The sequence below is a fragment of the Gorilla gorilla genome, chromosome 5, assembly GCF_029281585.2.
Source record: "Gorilla gorilla gorilla isolate KB3781 chromosome 5, NHGRI_mGorGor1-v2.1_pri, whole genome shotgun sequence".
Taxonomy (NCBI): domain Eukaryota; kingdom Metazoa; phylum Chordata; class Mammalia; order Primates; family Hominidae; genus Gorilla; species Gorilla gorilla.
In genome coordinates this window covers 186,759,282-186,781,108 of record NC_073229.2, presented here as the reverse complement: position 1 = coordinate 186,781,108, position 21,827 = coordinate 186,759,282, and the positions used below count along the sequence as shown (strand labels likewise).

General features: G+C 38.2%; 1 protein-coding gene and 1 long non-coding RNA gene across 5 annotated transcripts in view; one reads left to right on the top strand and one right to left on the bottom strand.

Moving 5' to 3' along the window:
• PRKN (parkin RBR E3 ubiquitin protein ligase) overlaps positions 1 to 21,827 on the top strand; it is a 1,379,176-nt gene that overhangs the window by 283,346 nt on the left and 1,074,003 nt on the right. The gene's annotated exons all lie outside the window — the stretch shown is intronic.
• Positions 11,616 to 13,052, bottom strand: LOC129534420 (uncharacterized). Its single transcript, XR_008681020.2, has 3 exons — positions 12,836 to 13,052; positions 11,923 to 12,057; positions 11,616 to 11,742 (listed from the first exon to the last, which is right to left on the bottom strand). It is a non-coding gene; the product is annotated as an uncharacterized lncRNA (long non-coding RNA).

Sequence of the window (21,827 nt, the reverse complement as noted above, 5' to 3'; positions counted from 1 at the left end):
CAGATGATTGACTTTGCAAACATATATGCCTAAGACATGTGTTGATTTATGAGTCTTTATTTTGACAAACACTTCTTAAGCACTTCCAATGTCCTAGGTTTCTCAGGGGATCCAAAAGAGAGACCTAACTCAGCCCCTGTTTTCATGGAGACTGCTCTTTATTTATGAGCCCTAAAACCAAGAGAAATATTAGATTGAACCATATGGGATTGCCATTTTTACAGGTTCAACAATTTCATGTGGTTCAACCTAATAGCTATAATATAAGAATATGAAACATAACTGCGGTATCGCACCTGAAAATATTATGAAGTTTTAAAGGTGGAGAAAACACATCTGGTTGGAAGTCATCAGGAAGAACTTCATGGATGAATTGAGTTGAGGTAGGATTCTGTAGATGGAGGAATGGGGGAATGAGCATAGAGAATGCTTGCCAAAAAGGATGGGTTCTTGTTCTTCTAGAACCTGAAGAGAGATGTTGAAGATTGGACAAAAAATAAAATATGGGCTATATTTCACATAACCTTGACTAACTTGGCATTGAAGTTTCATTGGTGGGGAACTAGAGAAAAATGGCATGCCATAGAAGGAAATGGGAAGTCTGAAGACCCGGTTTGGTTGGGGGAAGGATGCTGCATTGTTCCAACATGATGGGAGTTGATGCCAGCTGAGTACGTGTGTTTGGAGATGCCTAGCTGGCTGTTGAGAACTTATGTCTGAGGACACTGAAAAAGAAAGGTTCATACTTATGGAACTTCTATTAAATCACAGTTAAATGATTTAGGTGCCGAGAAGTTGGCAAACTTTGTTCATAGAAGAGTTTCACTGTAAAGACTAGGAAGTTACACATGTAATTGCAAATTGATGGCTATGTTTTCTTTAAGTGTACAACTGGCAGAATTTTAGCATCCTAGATATTCTTGTATAATCTTAGAACATATGTTTACAACTATTTAGTCAATATCATTTAGTTACCCATTATCATTACAGGTGCTATATTTCACAGTATAAGCACAAAATATCTAATAATAAGTTGCTGCTGAGAAAAAGAAGATGGACCTTCCATATGAGCTACTTAATGCTTCCACTAATGAATGTTAAATATACACCTTGGTGTCCTGAAGAGAAGAAGAGATGGCTGGGGTGGTGTCTGTGCTTGCTGGGTGTTTTCCTCCTGGTTTCGTATTCTTTATCATAGGTGATATGAACATATATATTAGCTTATCATGCAAAATGAGATATTATGAGTATAAAAGAAGACCCTGTCAATAATTATTCCAGGACAAAATTATATGTTGGGAGTGTCCTAGGAAAACTGAGGCAATGGTCACCCCACATACTGAGCAGTATCTCTCACACTTAGTTTCACCTTCTTTGAGGAGGAAATTAGTTTTAGTGCCTCACCCCAGGTACTTTGGGGAACTATAGCTTGAGACCACAGTCTTGTGAAATGTCATAATTTTAAAAAGCGAGTTTGTCTATTTAACTGGCAAAGGGTATTTGTAAGATTATAATAGAATTGATGTCACATCTAAAAAATTTTCATAGAATTTTTAGTTCTGGGAGAGCATATCCACAGGCCACTTAGAGAAGCACTGTTAGAGTATAGTTATTTTCATTACACACTCATCTGTTCAGTTTTGTTATTGGCAAGACTTTAAGAACTTTAAAAAATTAAAGGAAAATGGAAAAAATATAGACATTGGAAACGAATGATCTGGCACAGATTTTGCTTCTGGGAAGCTGGAGTAGGCATACTTTTCCCTCTTCCTCCCAGCAACTACACTAAAAAGCCTAGACATTGCATATTGTACAGTTGACTCGTGGAGTCATGGAGTTAGGGGTGCCAACCGCTATGTAGACAAAACTCATGTATACTTTTATCTCCCCTCACACTTTACCAATAGTCTGCTATTGACAGGAAGCCTTATTGATACCATGAACAGTTGATTAATACATATTTTTCATATGTAATATGTACTGTATGCTTATAATAAAAAAACTAGAGAAAACATTAACAGCATTACAAAAAGGAGAGAGGATACTTACTATTCATTAAGTAGAAGTGGATCATCAAGATTTTCGTTGTCTTTGTCTTCATGTTGAGTAGGCTAAAGAGGAAGAGGAAGAGGGGGAGTTAGTCTTACTGTCTCAGGGGTGGCAGAGGCAGAAGAAAATCTGCATATAAATGGACCCATGCAGTTTAAACCCATGTTATTCAAGGGTCCGCTGTACAAGCTTAGGAAGATTCTGAAAGTAGTGAGAAGAATGTGGACAGAGTAGGGATTTTAGAACCCAAGGAAGAATCCAGAGGTGAATTTCTTGAGTTTTCTTTTTGCTACGTTACCTCAGATGTGGAACTGAAGAAGCTGGCAACCAGGAAATGTCAACATATATAGACAAAAAGAAAAGAGAAGAGAAAAGAAGCAGAGAGGAAGGGAGGGGCAGAGAGAGAGAGAGAGAGAGAGAAGGGAGGGGTAAAGGAAGGGGGAAGGGAAGGGAAAAGGAAGAAAGGAAGGAAGGAAGAAATCCCCAACAATGGCCTGTTTTTTATCCAGAGGACTCAGAAAGGGGCTGCCTAGCAACATAGAAAACATTTAGACAATAACCAGTCTACTCCAGCCAAACGCAACAGAAAAACTGCGGCCCTATCCTTGTCCCCACCAACACTAGTAAAGGCTGAGTGGAGAGCCTTTTGTTTGAAATTTCTGAAATAAAACACTCACTGATGGGTTTGACATAAGAATGGAAGGAACAGAGAAGAGAGTCAGTGAACTGGAAGGTGGAACATAGAAATGACATGGTCCAAATGGCAAAGAAAAGGTAGGCTGGAAAAAGAAAAAAGGAATAGAGCCTCAGAGACCTGTGGGCCTCTAACAGAGCATTTAAAGTTTGTGTCAGGGGATTCCTGGAAGGAGAAGATAATGGTGGGCAAATGCTCAAAGAAATAATTGTTGGAAACTTCCAAAGTTTGCAAGAGACATAAAGTTATAGATGGATTCATAAAGCTGAGTGAATCTAAAACAGGAAAAACCCAAAGAAACCCACACCAACACACAACGTAATTCAACTTCTTAAAACTAAAGACAAATTTTAGATCTTGAAAGAAGCCAGAGAAATATCACACCTTCCCTATAGGGCTAATATTGTTCTAATTACAGTGGATTTCTCATCAGAAACCATGAAGGCTAGAAGGAAGTGGCACAATGTTTTTCAAATGCTGAAAGAAAAGAACTGCCAACCTGTAATATTATACCCAGTGAAAATGTCGTTCAGGAAGAAAGAACAAATCAATACTTTTTTTTTTAGATAAAGAAAAACTAAGCACATTTGTCACCAGCAGACCTACCCTAAAAGAATGGCTAAAGAAATTTTCTAAACAAATGAAACAACAAAAAAAGGAATTTTGGAACACTAGGAAGGAGGGAAAAACATAGTAAGCAAAAATATGGTTAAATACAATGCACTGTTTTTCTCCTCTTGAGTTTTCTAAATTATGTTAGAGGGTTGCAGCGAAAGTTATAGCATTGTCTAATGTAGTTCTACATGTAGAAGAAACATTTCAGGCGAACATAAACACAGATGCAAGGAAAGGTAAGATTTCTAAACTTAACCTAGAAAATAGCAACTGCAGTAGAGCATGACAAGTTAAGAATGTATAAAGTAATATCTAGAGTAATAGGTAAAGTAGGTAAATTAAAATACAAAATAAAGACAACACCAAATGCTGGTGAGGATGTGGAGAAATTGGATTACTCGCAAATTGCTACTGGGAATATAAAATGGTAGAGCCACTCTGGAAAAGAATATAGCAGTTTCATAAAAAATGACATATGTATTTACCAGATGACAGAGTTATACTCTTAGTTATTTATCCTAGAGAAATGAAGACGTAGGTACACACACAAATCTGTATAGGAATGTTTATAGCAGTTTTATTCACATTAGCAGAACATGGAAACAACTCTGATGTCTTTCAGTGGATCAGTGGTTCAACAAACTGGTACCTCCACACCCTAGAATATTACTCAGCAGTAAAAAAGGAGCCGACTGTTGATATACAAAATATCTTGGATGGATCTCAGGGGAAATGTGCTGTGTGGAAAAAGCCCATCCCCAGAGATCGTACACTGAATAATTTTATTTGTATAACATTCTCAAAACGACAAAATGATAGAAATGGAGGGCAGATTCATGCTTCCCAGCAGTTCTGAAGGGGGTGGAAGCAGGCGAGAGGAGGGTGCGACTGTGAAAGGGTAACAGAAGGGACCCTTTGGTGACGGCCGTCCTCTGTGCTGACTGTAACAATGCTTATAGTACAATTATAACATCTAGCTTGGCAAGATGTTACCACTGGGGGAAGCTGGGGAAAAGGTAGCTGGCATCTTTCTCTGCTATCTCTTACAACTGCATTAGAATGTGTAAGCATTTTAATATAAAGTTGAATTTAAAAAAAACCTAGGATATCTGTCCACTTTCACAGAGGAATTGAAACTATCACTTTCTTAGAAAATAAACAAGCTTGCTATTTGTCTCTCTTTTAAAGGGAGAATGTGCATTCAATGAGTGATATTTAACATAAGAAATGAGAAAAATAATTTAATTGATTAGCAGACACATTTAAAGACTTGTTCATACTATGAGTATAGGGTGAGTAAAACTTATAGAGACATTAATGCCTCTTTCTTGAAGTCTTTTTTTATTTTTTTTATTTTTTTTTGAGACAGAGTCTCGCTCTGTCGCCCAGGCTGGAGTGCAATGGCACAATCCCTGCTCACTGCAAGCTCCGCCTCCTGGGTTCAAGCGATTCTCCTGCCTCAGCCTCCCAAGTAGCTGGGATTACAGGCGCCCGCTACCACTCCTGGCTCATTTTTGTGTTTTTAGTAGAGACGGGGTTTCACCATGTTGGCCAGGCTAGTCTTGAACTGCTGACCTCAGGTGATCCACTCATCTTGTCCTCCCAAAGTGCTGAGATTACAGGCATGAGCCACCACTCCTGGCCGCTTTCTTGAAGTCTTAAACAGAATTTTCAGCACATTATAGATCTGAATGGACATGATGAGTATTTATTTGCAAACTCTTTACCAAATATTTAAACTAAGCAAAAGTAAATAGTTCTTGACAATTGTGTACTCCAGTTGTACATAGTTTTTAAATTGATTTATTAGTCATACATTATAATTTTAGGAAATAAATGAGCCAGATCGGGCACAGTGGCTCATGCCCGTAATCCCAGCACTTTGGGAGGCCAAGACAGGCAGATCACGAGGTCAGGAGTTCGACACCAGCTTGACCAACATGGTGAAACCCCGTCTCTACTAAAAATACAAAAATCACCTGTAATCCCAGCTCTGTGGAAGGCTGAGGCAGAGAATCTCTTGAACCTGGAAGGCGGAGGTGGCAGTGAGCCAAGATTGCGCCATTGCACTCCAGCCTGGGCCACAAAGAGACTCTGTTTCAAAAAAAAAAAAAAAGGAAACAAATGATCTGCTGTGGTTATAGAGTAAACATTAGTACATTAGTAACATATTTATGTAATAGAATTTAGGGATGTAATGGCCTCATTTGTGAACTAAATTTATTGAAATTTCACGGGTTTTTTTGGTAATTTATTCAATTTTTTTTTTTTTTTTTTTTTTTTGGAGATGGAGTCTTACTCTGTCGCCCAGGCTGGAGTGCAATAGCATGATCTTGGCTCACTGCAACCTCTGCCTCCCAGGTTCAAGTGATTCTCCTGCCTCAGCCTCTCAAGTCGCTGGGATTTCAGGCATGTACAACCATACCCAGCTAATTTTTGTATTTTTAGTAGAGATTGCTTTCTCTATTGACTATAAAACAGAAAGAGGCTAGTATTAATTTAGAGCACTGAATACATTTCCACCATGATTTTTTGTTTGTATATGAAAGAATTCTGCAAATGACCAATATAGTTCCTATTTTAACTGATTATAAGATAAAAGGACGCCAGGCTCAATACCATTATACCCAGAGCACAGTCACGCAGTGATTTATTTCTGTGTAAGAGATTGGTCATGTAAATGAGATCCTCATTCACTACAGGACTGATACAAGCATCTTCTCTCTGAAGGGTTGCCTTGCAAATGGAACTTACTGCTGGCCTCCTTTATTTAGGCAAATGTACATATCCTCTTGAGTTCCTCCAAAGAACAGGTACATTATTATATGAACTAGTAGGTGCTGCTACGTGTCCGAGTCTAGAATCAAAGAATGATCATCTGTACAGGGCAAATGCTCACTTTGGGAAGACCGTTATTTCATCTATTTGTGTCCGGTTGCCTCTACATGTCAGAAAGTACCCCTGAATGACTTACCTCTTTGCATAATTCAGAACTCTCAGAAATGTTATTTTTCTTTGAAAGGAAGCCTTGACATGTCTGTGCCCATGTGGACTTACAAAACATCTCTGAGGATTGCCATCGATAAGCATAGACTTGAAGAAAAAAAAAAGCTAAGATTCTTCTAGCTTATAAGAGGCTGAAGATGTATAGTCTGTGGATTCATTTAATAGGCTCTCATCTCATAGATGTTTCCATTGTGATTACACGCACATTCCAAGGCAAGCAGTGTGTGAGAGGGTGAAACTCTGCAGCAATCCAATCTCCAAACTCTTAACATAGGATGCATCTTATTAGGGTACAGGAAACCTGATAAATGACAGAGAAGAGATGCCATACTGAAACTGTGTTACTGTTCACTGAAGTCCTAGTTTCAGATATTCTGTTGTCTCCGTTATTGGACTAAGATTCCACCATCCAATTGACCTGATGTTATCTGAGATTTTGGTTAATACAGTCATCATCCTTTAGGGAAGAATTTTAGAAATGAGAGGTTGTGTCTATACACCCAAAAGCTCTGAACCCAAAGATGATTCACTGAAATTCCATCTTTACTTTTTTCCCTTTTTACTAAGTCATTGTAACAAGCCTGAGATGACTGTCAAGGAACAATAAGATTGTATATGAGAAACTTCTTTGAAGCTTATATACCAAACTCACTTATGATGAATACATATGGGAGTATGTGTGCTCCTTCATTTTCTATTTATATATGGGCTTGGGTCATAGCTTTAATTAATAAGTTACCATTAGTAAATATTTACTCCAGCATTGATCTTCCTTAGATATAAGTTAAATGGCAGATGAAGTTAAATGTGTGGGATGTGATCCTTTATGTTATAATAGTTTATGTTAAAGTATAACTTTAGTGATGCCCATAAGACACAGAAAACACAATTAAATGGGAATGGGAGAGTCTGGCCTAATATGTTGTGTTAACTTTTTTTTTCAAATATTAGGTTTAATATTGTTAAAAATAAAATTATCATAAACAATTTAGCAGCAGAAGTTAAATTAACTGAAGTTCACATTAGACAAGTGAAGATTGCCATAGTAGCCCTTATAAGGCACAGAAGGATGGGCTAAAAGATCTTTCTTTGGCCATGTGCTAAATCAGAGGATGCACAGACTCATTTGAATGGAGGCAGAACATCAAGTATTTACTGAATTGTTGGGCAAGCCCATGATTTATAAAGTTGGTGTCAGTATAGTGTTCTAGTATCGTTTTTGGATTTTTAAAAAATGTTTTAGCCTTTTGTACATATATGTCTTCACACAGAGAAGCATACATTCATTTGGGGAATGCATTTCCTGGGAAAAATTATAATTTTGGTGGGTGTACTTGTGTAAACTGCATTGGATTGAAGATTTTATTCTGTCATTGAATTTTATTTTGCATGGAATGTTTCTTGTCTTATTATTTGTTCTGGATACTTTGCATTCAGAGGTGTCACTCAGATAAGATTTAATATGTAGACTAATTATGGCACAGAACTCTGCTTTTTAAATTAATAGAATATTCTGACATTAGAGGGAGAAATGAGGAATGCGAGAACCCACTGATGTTTGTGTTTTGAGTACATCACAAACTCAATTTCAAATATGTGGGCTTTTGAAAGCTCAGTGCAGGTTTTGCCAAGGATATTTTCTGCTCATTTTTATAGCCTTACATATTTCAAAGGGAATTGGGTCTGTGTGTTTGCATTCCATCTATGCGTAATTCATCAAAAACATTGTTCAGAAAAGAGAGGAAATAAACACAAACATTTGTTTAAGATAGTTCTAGTGTTATTTAAACCTTGGACACTAAGAACTTCAGAACCTGCTAAAGTAGTTAATTAACATCTGCTTCCTCAGTTTACCTGTTTTGTACTTTGGAGTCAATTCTCATTTTGAGAAACATTGAGATACATGCTGTTCTTGTAGGAGCCTAAAACCTTTTATATGTTTTTTTCATTCCAAGGGAGTTTTATGATGCCATCCTACACATGTGCTTATTGCTATATATAAATGAGAAGTCAAAACTTCAAGAATGTCATACACTAGATGAACTAATCACTTAGAGTTCAACTAGACTTTCAAATACACTGTTATAATGAAGTACAGTAGATATGAATCACTCTAAAGTCAAACTCTATGGGAAGGACAAGTCATTTAAGCTCTCCAGTCTTTATTTTTCTGATCTATATGAGGTGTAGATAGTAATAATGCCTATATTTTTATATGTTTGTTTTGAGTGTTATATGAAATTTTACCTACAAAGGACTGACACATAAGCAAATTTTAACATGTTATTAGTTTAATTTGATGAATAATTCACAAAGAAAAGATAAACATTTTATTTGTAATGCGCAGTAAATTCATCCCACGATTTATTCTGTTTTAAAACATTGCAAAAGGGGACAGATTTACCCCATGCCAAATTGCCTATTCCACACTTGAACTAACTGAGAACAGAATATATTTGTGGGAACTCCTTTGAGTTAAGTCTAAACAGTTATCTTAAGAAAATACTATATCCTATTCTAATGGAGTTTACTTTTTTAATGCACCGAATATATCTGTATGTGAAATTTTATTTGGGGGAGCAATTTTGCAGGAGTACTTAACGTTCAAAATCTGTTTAACAAGGGGCATGAAGTAATTTCAGATTTCTTCTAAGAATTCATGAGTCGCTTGAATGTAAAATAGAGGGCAAGAGGATCAGGAAGCACTCTGAAGAGAAAATACATTCTAAGACCCACTTAATTAGTTATATTTTTGCCTCTGTAATTGATAAGCAGAATGAAGATTTTGAATTTATATGATCTGTCATTTTGTAGTACACTGAAATCCAGTTTTGTGGCTTTAGCCTTGCAGATTAAATAGATACTAATCTTTTTGTGTTTGTATTTATTTTAAAGGTCGGTTTCTGTTTGTTTGTTTGTTTATTTGTTTGTTTGTTTTAGACGGTGTCTCGCTTTGTTGCCAGGTTGGAGTGCAGTGGTGTGAACTCAGCTCACTGCAGTCTCCACCTCTTGGATTCAAGCGATTCTCCTGCCTCAGCCCTGCTAGTAGCTGGGATTACAGCTGCGTGCCAACACACCCAGCTAATTTTTGTATTTTTAATAGAGTTGGAGTTTTACCATGTTGGCCAGGATGGTTTTGAACTCCTGACCTCATGATCCGTCTGCCTCGGCCTCCCAAAGTGCTGAGATTACAGGCATGAGCCACGGCGCCCAGCCAAGCTTGGTTTCTTATATACCACTCTTTAATATTGCTTATGTCATATAATATTGTATATAGCTGGTGAGTTCATTTCTATCCTTTGCCTTCAACTCAATGGCATTGTTTTGAGGGGGAAATAATGTATCTGATTTAACCAATTATACATTGGTTATTCAGCCCTGTTCACTGATATAAACAATTTGAAATTTTTAAAGATTTCCCTGAAGAGGGCATGTAAGCTTTAAAATGGACTTAATCAGTTATGATAAAGGGGGGAAATTCTTCTAATGATTCATTTCAGTTTATTAAAACCATACTATTGAAACTTAAATATCAAGGGGTATTACTTTTTGAAAATGGCAATAAATTCACTAATTACTTTGGAGTCTTGGACTGATTAGAAAACATACCTATAGATTTTGCATTACGAATTTGAAAAATATAATACATTTGTTGATAATCTTTTAGGGTTTCCTGCTTGACTTGGTAAATTTTTAATTCTTGCCTCTGTTGGAGGAACGTAGTGGACCATCTCTTATTCAAAATGATTGGCAATTTTCTTTTGGTATTTTGTTTGTTTTTAATAGAAGAGATTGATGAGAGAACTATAAAAATATCAGTCTGTTTCTTTAAATAAATGAGTTTTACTTATAAAGAGTGTTTAACCTATAAATAGTTTTGTTTTTGTTTTTGTTTTTGTTTTGTTTTGTTTTTTTTGAGATGGAGTCTTGCTCTGTAGCCCAGGCTGGAGTGCAGTGGCGCGATCTTGGCTCACTGCAACCTCTGCCTCCTGGGTCTCAGTTCAAGCAATTCTCCTGCCTCAGCCTCCTGACCTATAAATAGTTTTACATATAGTGTTTTTATAGATACTTCCTGAAAAATAAATTTAAAAATAACTAAATGTAAAGGACTGACAACAGTTCGCGTATCACATTGGCCCCTCCTTAAGTTTCTGTGCGCATTGATGATATGTATCTATTGGTTACGAAGTCATCTCTCTGCAGCATTCTCAATTACTATCCATTCACCCCAAGGCTCAACTACTATCCATTCTCCACAAGGCAACCAAGTCCATTTTTTTCTTTTTTTTAGCAACTAAATGGGTTAAATGCAGTGATAAGCAGGTAAACTGACTCTCTATAAATACAAAGCTCTGGTTGTCACTTTGGAGTTTCCTTGCAAAACCTGCCAGCCCTGTTTTTTTTAAGGGACCAACATAATAACACTGAAGGCGGCGTTGGGAAGAGGTGTTCCCTGTCCATTCTTAGGAGACAGCCTGAGTGGGCCCAGCACACACAACTGGAATTTGCTTCCTTATCTGAGCACATTGTTCTTCCACCCTTAGATTTGTTCTGCCCTTTTAAATCAGAAGAAATTTTTGTACATAACACTTTCTCAGATACTTGACGATAATCCATATGCCCTTCAGTTATTTCTCTTCCTATTTTAGCAGCCATATGTTTTACCTACTTTGGACGAACTCCATTTGGTCTTTTCTAAAGAGAGAAGACTGTACTAGATTCTCAAAGTGGCCTGATCTATGCTGGAGTTACTACATGCCCCTTGGTATAATCTGCCTATTAATGTGGCCTGTAATTTATTTTTAGGATCAATGATATGACTTAGAGAGCCATACAGTCCATTTGAACCCCGACTCTGTTTTTACAAGATATATATATATATGTAAGCCAGTTTCCCCATTCTGTATTTATACAACTGATTGTTTTAAAATCTGTTCACTCAACAGTCTTTTATTGGGCACCCATTATGTATCATAAGGCATGAGCCCTGCTCCCAACAGTCTTTCAGGTCACAGTGTACAAATATGTGCACAAGTCATAGTGCATGGATTAGGAGGTGGGCCACGTGGGTTGGAATGTAGCTTATGCCATTTTGACCTTTGGTGCATTAGTTAATGTCTCTGTGCCTCAGTTCCTCTCCTAAAATGAGAAAAATTGTGTTATCTACCTCATGGGGTTGCTACAAGGGTTAAATGAGTCACCAAACAGAAATACTTACAAGAGTGCCTTGTACGTTGTAACACCCCATGATGTCAGTTGCTGGCATTGTGATTTTAACATCATCATCATCATCATTGTCGTCGTCGTCATCATCATCAAAGTGCTGCATCCAGGAGGCACTATCTGCTCCCCTAGGCTGAGTCAGTAAGGCCTCTAAGCTGAGGAGAATCATAAGCTGGGAATTAAGTGATGAATAGAAGATTTCTGTTTTTAAAAAGAAGGAATATTTTATGCAGATATTATAAAATAAAAGATGCAAAGGTCTGGCACTACTTTAGAATTACAGTTATTTGCTGTGACTAAACAAACGGCAAAAGTGAGAATGAGGAAGGTGATACCGGAAAGAGGATGAGCCGGGTCAAATGCAGAGGGGCTTTGCACATAATCTTCGGGAATTTAGATGCTTCCTTGGATTCTTTTAATAAATACTTGCCGAGTGTCTCCTCCACAGCAAGCACTCCTGGTTCCTAGGCCTGGAGAACAGTGGTAAGCAGGACAGGTGCGTCCCCACTTTTGTGGAGCTTTCTATTTGAGTGCAGACTTTAAGAAAACATAAGAGTTCTAGAGATGAATATGATCAGTTTGTGTCGTGGGTGTGACAGGGTGGCAGGCGAAATGAGGCAGGTGGCGGGCCACTTAGGAGACTGTAGCGTGAGACTAAGCCCTGGACTAAGGCAGGGCCAATAAAGAAGGCCATGAAGGCCAGGGCTTCATGAGAAGAGAAATCCGGGTAGAATCTCCAGGGCCAATGAATGGAGGCTGTGGTGCAGGACTCCCAGGATGCAGGAATGATGCTGAGGTTGAGGACTCTTGAGTTCCTCTTTCACTGGTCTAGCTGATCAAGCTGTTAACACAGGACCTGTCATTCTTCCAGTGATGGGTAAGACAGACAAGGTCCCTTTTCTTGTGGAGCCTACATTCCATGTGCAAGAAGGTTATTAATGCTTTTAGTCAGAGTGCCATGAAGATAAAAGCCACATGCTAAAAGGACAGGGCAGAAGGATAGAAGAAACTTGGGTTGCTGAGGGCATCAGGAAGCCCCCAGCCAGTTCTAGACAGCTTTTGTTTAGACTTCTTGTAACATGTGAAAAATAAACCCCAATTGGTTATGCTTCTGTAGTCAGTATTCTGGTACATGCAACCAAATACAATCTTCAGGTTTAAAGCAAGTAAAGCAATAAAAATGGTAAATTTCAGTTAGTGATAAGTGTTTGGAAAGAATTAAAATAGGCTGAGGACTGGTGACACTACCTTATATTGGAAATTTAGGAAAAGCTTCTCTTGGAAGGTGAAGTTTGAGCTGAAAGCTAAAGGAGCCAGCCTTGGGAATACCTGCAGAAAATCATTCCAGAGAGAGGGAGCAAAGGACCTAGAGTGGGCATTAGGTAAGCACATGCCAAGGCCATAAGGGAGGTAAGTGTGGCTGGAAGTTGGTGGAAGCAAGGAGGCTAATTGGGAGGCTAGTCTAGGTGTTTGGGGGACGGAGCATGGGGCTTCACTAGGGTACTAGACGTTGTAATGGAGGGACACATGTAGCTTTGTGATGTTTTAGAGGTTGTGTCAATGGGACTAGCAGATGTACACATTGTGAGATGCAAGGGAAAGAGAGAATTGAAGTATGACACATTGATACTTGGCTATATGAGATATAGAACTCATGTTAGATGTTGATGCCACCAGGCACAGAGGAGAGTGGAAGGAAAAGAGGAATGGGTTATTGTGGGAGGGGCAGTTCAAATAAACTTTATTTGAGAGGTTTAAGGTTTCAAATAAATTTTAGGTGGCGATCTCCAGTAGGAAGTTTGTTTATCTGTCTGTTGTTGAGGTTAGAACAGAACAGAAATATAAATTTGAGCCTCAGTGTTTGATACCTAGTGCTACCAAATAATATATAGTAAGACATTCTTCAGATAAAGCTTATTTGAGAATCTATACATACATTCTCAGTCAAGATGAGGTTAGATGTAGAATCTAAATCGAGAACTATAATAGAAATACATGGAAATTACATTAGTGACTTTGAATTTGATTAGCATGCTTGTTCTTTTGCAAGTCTGACATTAGCAATCTTGACTTCCTGTGCAAGTCATATTTCCATTACAAGTCAAAGATGAATGAATTATATATAAACCATTGTATAAACTTTGTAGGGAGATACATATTTGTAATTGTTATTGCAAAACCCCAGGGATGGAAAAGAATATGGGAATTATATGACAAATACTAGTGGGCCCACCATTCAGCTTAAGAAAAATATTACAACTAAAACTGAAGCCCTGGATGTACTGCTCTCTGATTGTGTTCCATTTCTTCCTTCTGTACAGAGGTAACTATTATCCTGAATTTGGGATTTGTCATTATCAACTATGTTTTTATACTTTAAAAAATACATTTATTACCCCGTCTCTACTAAAAAAAATACAAAACATTAGCTGGGCGTGGTCTTGGGCGCCTGTAGTCCCAGCTACCCGGGAGGCTGAGGCAGGAGAATGGCGTGAACCCGCGAGGTGGAGCTTGCAGTGAGCCGAGATTGCGCCACAGCACTCCAGCCTGGGCGACAGAGCGAGACTCCATCAAAAAAAAAAAGAAAAAAAAAAACATTTATTTACCAGCCTATAAGTAATATGGAATACTGCTAATTTGCATGCTTTTAAACTTTAAATAAATGATATGATGTTACCTATCGTATGCAGCTGAACATATTTGTTCAATCATATTTTGAGATTAATGCGTGTTAGTGGATATAGCAGTAGGTCACCTGTGTTCACTAATGAATAGCATTCCATGTGTGACATCACAATGGATTTATTCTCATGCTATTGGGAATTTAAGGTGTTTCTAATTTTTTTGCTTCACAAATAGTGCTGCACTGAACATTCTTATACAAGTCTTGTGCACAGGTGTAAGACTTTCTCTAGACCAATTCCTGGGTGTGGTATTTGTGCACCAATAGCTTCAGCTTTACTATTAATAGATACTAAATAATTGCTCTGCTAGGTGATCATAACAATTTAACTCCCAATTATTCACATCCTCGCCAATGTTTAATATTTTCAGACTTTTAAATTTTGAGCCTGACTGGTGTAAACTTTTCTGTCATTGTAGATTTAACTTGCATTTCTCTAATTACTACTCAATTAAGCATCTTTTCACATTTACTATTCATTTGCATTTTGTCTTCTGAGCATTTAGTATACTTTGGCCAAACTTTCTAATGGGGCTGTGATGGTTTTAAAATGTGAATTATTTTAATGCACAATGTGTATTAGTATTTTGGGGCTAATGTGGGAAACAAATAACCTGTCAACCTCTGGTTTGTCTCCTTAACTTTGATGCTGTTATTGGATGTATAAGATTTCCCACATTAATGTGGAAAACTTACTTCATCTTTGTTTATGGTTTGTATCTTCTGTGTCTAATGTGAAAGTTTTCCTATGTTGTGGCCTTGAATATTTTTAAAGAATATTTTTGTATACATTTTAAAGTTTTGGTTTTTGGCTGGGTATGGTGGCTCATGCCTGTAATCCCAGCACTTTGGGAGGCCCAGGTGGGTGGATCCCTTGAGCTCAGGAGTTTAACACCAGCCTGGGCAACATGGTGAAACCCGTCTCTACAAAAAAATATGAAAATTAGCCAGGCAAGCTGGTGCACCTGTAGTCCCAGCTACTTGGGGATGAGGTGGGAGGATGGCTTGAGCCCAGGAGGCAGAGATTGTAGTGAGCTGAGATTGTGCCACTGCATTACAGCGTGGGTGACAGGGCCAGACCTTGTCTCAGAAAATAGAAAATTAGTTTTTAAATATAGGTCTTTAACAACTGGAATTTATCTTTGTGTACATGTGCTGTCCGCGCAAGATCCAGTTTTATTTTATTTTCTTCACAGGGATCACCTGTTGTGTATTCCCATGATTGAATAGTCATGCCTCATAAGGACACCTTTGACATATATATAGTTTCTATGTATACCTGGATCTATTTTGAACCCTCTACTCTGTTCTGTTTGTCTATTTGTCTTTCCCTGCACCAATACTACGTTGTTATATTACTATAGTTTTATTATAATTTGTAGTATCTGACAAGGCATTTCACATGACCCACCTTGTTGTTCTTTAGGAATAACTTGTCTGATTTTCTGAATTACAGGAAAGATAATTCTATATTGAGATTATTCTTTTGCAGTCCTTTGAAGACATAGCTTTTATCTTTGCTACTGGTAAGTATGCTATGAGTCTACTTGCAGTATTTTTGGAGGTAATCTGTTTCTCTCTTGCAGCTTTAGAAATCATTTCAAATCTTTGTGGTTAGTCGCTATCACATCCATGCATTCAGCTTTGGCTCTCTTTCCGTATTCACTGTGATTCCTGTATGAGAACATTCGTATCGGTTCTAGAAAAATATACACCAGTGTCATCAAATATTGCTTCTCTTCCTTTTGCATTTTCCTCTAATTCTAGAATATAAGTTCATTATATGTTGGACTTTTTATTCCTTTTTCAGTACCTCTCACTTCCTCTCTAAGTTTTTCATCACTTTATCTCTTTGTGCTGCATTCCAGGTAATTTAATCATACCTTTCTTTCGCCCTTAGTTGTATATTCATAGTTGTACCATTTTTGGGCCATTTTGCATTCCCAGTGGCATCCAAAGAATGGATATTTCATTGATGGGTTTTCTATGTGATTCTTTTTCCAGTGTCACTGGCTTTTCTGATGGAATTCTGCACTTGTTTTATATTTCAATGTTCTTCCATTAAGTCTTTAATCATTTGAAAAATAGTAATTTAATGATATCTGTACAAAATTCTGTGTCTGTGGTTCTTAGGTAACTAATCCTGATGGTGACTGGGGGTATTGCTTCTCTCCCTTGGAAGATTATATTTTCACAATGTTTCTGTGTTAGAATGTGAGTTCTTGGGCTTTGTGGGGCTGCTTCGTGGCAGGCTGGCAGTGTGTCTCTTCACCATAGTTTTAAGCTTGTCTCTGGCATGCAGTGTGTAACTTTTTTATGTTTATTTTTCAGCGTTGTGGAAAATGGACTGTATAAATAGTATAGGGTTAAACCTTTTATCGAAGGAAGAGCAGATCTCTGATTACAAACCATCAAATGTAAGGTCTAGTATCAGGTCAATAAGTTTTCTTCTCTTCTACCTGTTCTGATGGGTAGATTTTTTTTTCTAGTCCATCCTTTAACTAAAGTCATTGGTTTTCTAGGACTCCATTCTACATAAGGATTTTAGTTCTAATTCTCCACCTTACATGAGGCTAAGACACCCATCTCCTATGTGGCTGTGAACCATGAACCTTGAAAGCAGCAATTTGATTTTTAATTAATGAAACTTGTTTTTTAGAGCAGCAGTTCTGGGTTCACAGCAAAACTGTGTGGAAATTATGGAAAATTCTCAACCTCATTCCCTCACTTACACACAACCTCCCCACTATCAACATTCCCACCCCCATCCGCCAGTGGTACATTTCTTTTCTTTTCTTTTTTTTTTTTTTCTTTGAGACAGAGTCTTGCTCTGTCACCCAGGCTGGGATGCAGTGGCGTGATCTCAGTTCACTGCAACCTCCACCTTCCGGGTTCAAGCAATTCTCTGCTTCAGCCTCCTGAGTAACTGGGATTACAGGCCCCCACGACCACACCCGGCTAATTTTTTTGTATTTTTAGTAGAGACGGGATTTCACCATCTTGGCCAGGCTGGTCTTGAACTCCTGACTTCGTGATCCACCTGCCTTGGCCTCCCAAAGTGCTGGGATTACAAGCGTGAGCCACCACGCCCGGCCCAGCCCCAGTGGTACATTTCTTACAACTGGTCATTGACACATCATTGTCACTCAGAGCCAGTCCTCTACATTAGGGTTCACTCTTGGTGTTGTACATTCTAGGGCCTGGACAAATGTTTAGTGACATGGATCCAACACTGTAGGATTGTGCAGTCTTTTCACTGCTTTAGAGATTTTCTGTGCTCTACCTCATCACCCCTTTCTTCCCTCTACCCTGAGCAACCGCTGATCTGTCTACCCTTTTTATAGTTGTGCCTTTTCCAGGATGTCCTATAGATAGAATCATAAAGTCGCCTCTTCATATTGCCTTCTTTCACTTGGTAATATTCATTTAAGTGTCTTTTGTATCTTTCATGGCTTGGTCACATATATCTTTTTTTTGCATTGAATGGCATTTCATTGTCTGAATGGAATGTACCACAGTTTATTTATCTGTTCACCCTATGAGGACACGCTGGTTGCTTCCAAACTTTGGCAATTATGAAAAAAGCTACTATAAACATCTGTGTGTAGGTTTTTGTGTGGAAATAAATGTTCAGTTCAATTCATCACTTTTAGAATGGCATAAGCATCACCTTTGTCATTAGGCATTCATCTAAACACTCAGGGTGATTATTTTTATCCAGTGGGTGGGCACTGGATAAATAATTGTTGAATAAATGAATAGACATTATTTAGTATAATTAATGGTCTCTTCTATAAGGTACCATGTAGCAGTGGCTGAATTGATTTAACGTCTTGAAGTCTTCATCAATTTCTGATGACGACCAGTTCCTAGAATTAGAAATTCACCTCTAAGTGATAAGAGAATAGAGGAAACCAGTGGGTTGTAACTACAAAAAGACCACAGATACTGACATTTGCATCACACTCAGCAGATTATATACTCAAATGAGGTTTCTCCTACTCCCTGTCATTGTGTGTGATAAGGCAATCATGAATAAAATCTCACACAATGAAGCTGAAGATTGTCCCTGAGTTATATAGCACCTAAACTTTGTCTAGATGTCTTACAAAAGAAATAAAAAATGAAAGAGGAAAAGGGAAGGAAGGAGGAAAGGTGGGAGGGAGGGAGGAAGGCCAACTGTATTTCTAGGATTGGGGAATTTCCTAGTATAATTTCCATCTTAGATCTGCCATTTTCATCATGGCCAGAGTTAGTCACTCTGTCATCTCCTTGTTGTTCATTACTTCAACACTTAGTTCTAGTTACTGATGTGTACATATATAAAGCCAGACATCTGTAAGTGCTTAGTTGAGAAGGTGTAGATGGAATCCAAGAGTATCTAGGAATGTAACCCCAGGATGGTTAGGGTAATGTCTTTATTCAGTTACATTTTTATATGTAAGGGAAATGGTTGTCTATTCTAATTCAGATTTCTTTGTAATATTAATATGTACTATAGAAGCAATGAAAGGCAAAGAATCCAGAAAGCGACTAGAAGAATAATCATTTTTACTTTCCTTCTTATGATGCTTTTTTTTTTTTTTTTTGGTCTCTTGGAGATGGAGTCTTGCTCTGTCGCCCAGGCTGGAGCGCAGTGGCGCGATCTTGGCTCACTGCAACCTCTGCCTCCCGGGTTCAAGCAATTTTCTTGCCTCAGCCTCCCAAGTGGCTGGGACTACTGGTGCACGCCGTCATGCCCAGCTAATTTTTTTGTATTTTAGTAGAGACAGGGTTTCACCATGTTGCCTGGGCTGGTCTCGAACTCCTGAGCTCAGGCAATCCGCCCGCCTCAGCCTCCCAGAGTGCTAGGATTACAGGCGTGAGCCACCGCACCCAGCCTCCTTCTTATGACTCTTAATGTCCTATAAGCCATTTTTAAAAGTAGCAGATACCTGAGCCCTCTCAATTATCCCCAGTTCTTACTCGTAAAGAACTCTCTGACCCAAAGTCATTTTTTTAAAGTACCACTAATATTGGGATGTGCGGTCAAACCTGCTGTATTCTGGAACTTCCCTGCCCTGTGAGAGCTCTACATGCAAGACCCAAGTAAGGCTGTCAGCTCATGTGCAGTGGCATAAAAACTACCATGTGATGCTGTTTCATGCTGTGGCCAATGCATTTCTATCAATGATGCATCACTGGCTTGATAGCAATGTTACTGTTGTATACTAGGGGCAGGTAAATTTTTCTAGCAGAAATGGTATTTGGACCAGAAGTTTTTATATGAAGAATTTGATTAAAGAAATATTATTAAGTAGCCCTTCTTTCTAAATATACTTTCATACTAACACAAAATAACTCAGAAAATATGAAAACAGAACTCTAGAACTCTTTGAAGTTAGCAAGTAAAGCATACATACATGGGGTCTTAGTAACTGTTTCCATTATGCAGATTCTAAGAATCTTTCCTGGACAAGACTAAAGAATTCCAGTGGCAAACCATGATCTGCTGCTCAGCTCAAATTGTGGGTCCCAGAGCAGCCATATGTGATAGTTACTTGTAATTAAGGATCTCATCTAAACTTGAAGATAAGCTTTCCTTGCTGAAATTAGATATTACTTCTTATTTAACTTATTTAGATAAATTATTTTTATTTTATAAATAGAATACATACTTTAATAGTTTAGTAGAATATCTCTTAATTTTGTAGCTCCTTCAGTCAATACCTTTGCATTCCTATTTTATATTGCATTATATTAATAGTTACTGGTCAACATTATGTAATGATGTTCCTGAGTCCTTTAGTGTCTTTGCCTTACTTACTTGGTTCTCCTTGTTTGCAGTAGACTGTCGCTGTTTTCCTGTAATGTGTTGTTCTTCTCCTGTTTATTTATACTATCTAGCAAGGCCGTGGAGGAATTTGGTAGACATTTGTTAATGAGTAGCTAGCCATCCTGAGTTAATAGACAATGATATGAATTGATGGACTCATTGAGAAGGTGCTATATTGTATCATTTCTGATTACAAATAAACCAAAAAATTGAACTAAGAGTACATAATAGGTTAACATTTCATGTAGCTAAATTAAGAGAGGCCAAAATATCAAAGGGAAAGTTGAAAGTCACAAGGAACCACCCTGGGTCTTAGCTCCATCAACTGTGTCTCACGGGATGGCAGGTAAATTAGTTAATGTTCTTAACAGCCTAGATTCTTTACTTGAGAAGACAGGGATAATAAAAATCAGGATAACATCTGATCTTTAGGGCGCTGTGAGGGTAAATAAAATAATGTTAGGCAAGTACCCAGAGAGTGCCTGGCACAAAACAGCCACGCAGGTGCTGCCTGTTGCTTCCTTCCTGATGGAGGGTTATTGATAAACATCGTGCATAATAAGATTTCCAAGTAAGCCTGTTTCCTCTCAATTATTAATGATTACCTGGAGGTCTGTTAAGGAGAATCAGAGATCTCTGGACACGAGTTTGGGTCATAAGAAAGCAGTGGTGAGCTGTGGCTGGCAAGCCTTTGCTCACGGGGAGGATGTGTGAGTTCAATGCTAGCTTCTCTTGGGGCAGACGTAAGGCATTTGAGCTCAGTCTTTCTTTGAGCTCGACTGTATCGCTTGATTTAGGTTTGCTGTTCTGGTTTTTAAAATTTAGTAATAGAGAAGAGAGTACATAAGTAGAAGACCAAAACTGTGTTGTTACCAGAGTTCCAACCGCTGCTGACTTTTCTGGCTCTACAAAAGAGGTAAGCCGTTAAAACTGTAAGTGTCCCCATCTTTTTCCTGCTTATCTCTTAGTGAGTAATAATTTTGCCTCTTACACTTTATGTCTCTGAGCTACAGAGTCATAGCTACAAGTCCTTCATTCATCCCTGAATTTTAATTTAATGTAGTATTTATGAGTGTTAGCTTTTAAAAATAATACCATATTACTCCTCAGAACATTTGCTATGGGTTGTCTGTATCCGAATCTCCTAGAATGGAGATGGGAAGGTTGTTATAAATGCAGTTTTAAGAGTTCCACTGGGCAGGGGCTCCCCTGAAATCTCCCTGACTCTGCTGGCTGGATGCAGGCAATCTGCATTGTTAGCAGCTCTCCAGGGCACTGTTATGCATGCTCAGATGTGAAACCCTCGGATCTAGATTTTCCAACTTGCAGTCATTCCAAGGTGGCAGCAGGACAACCTTTTAACTAATAGAAGACAAAGGATTCAATGTGATTAAATTTGTGCCTAAAATTTTGATCTCAGGCTATGGTATTTTAAACATAATGCTTTACACCAGGAGTCCCCCCTCCCCCCGCCATTGTGAAATGTGCATGTGAAGAATCTAGGTTGCACGCTCCTTATGAGAATCTAATGCCTGATGATCTGTCACTGTTGCCCATCACTCCCAATGAGACCATCTAGTTGCAGGAAAACAAGCTCACAGCTCCCACTGACTCTACATTATGGTGAGCTGTATAATTATTCCATTATATATTACAATGTACAAATAATAGAAATAAGGTGCACAATAAATGTAATGCGCTTGAATCATCCTGAAACCATCTCCCTGCTCCAGTCTGTGGAG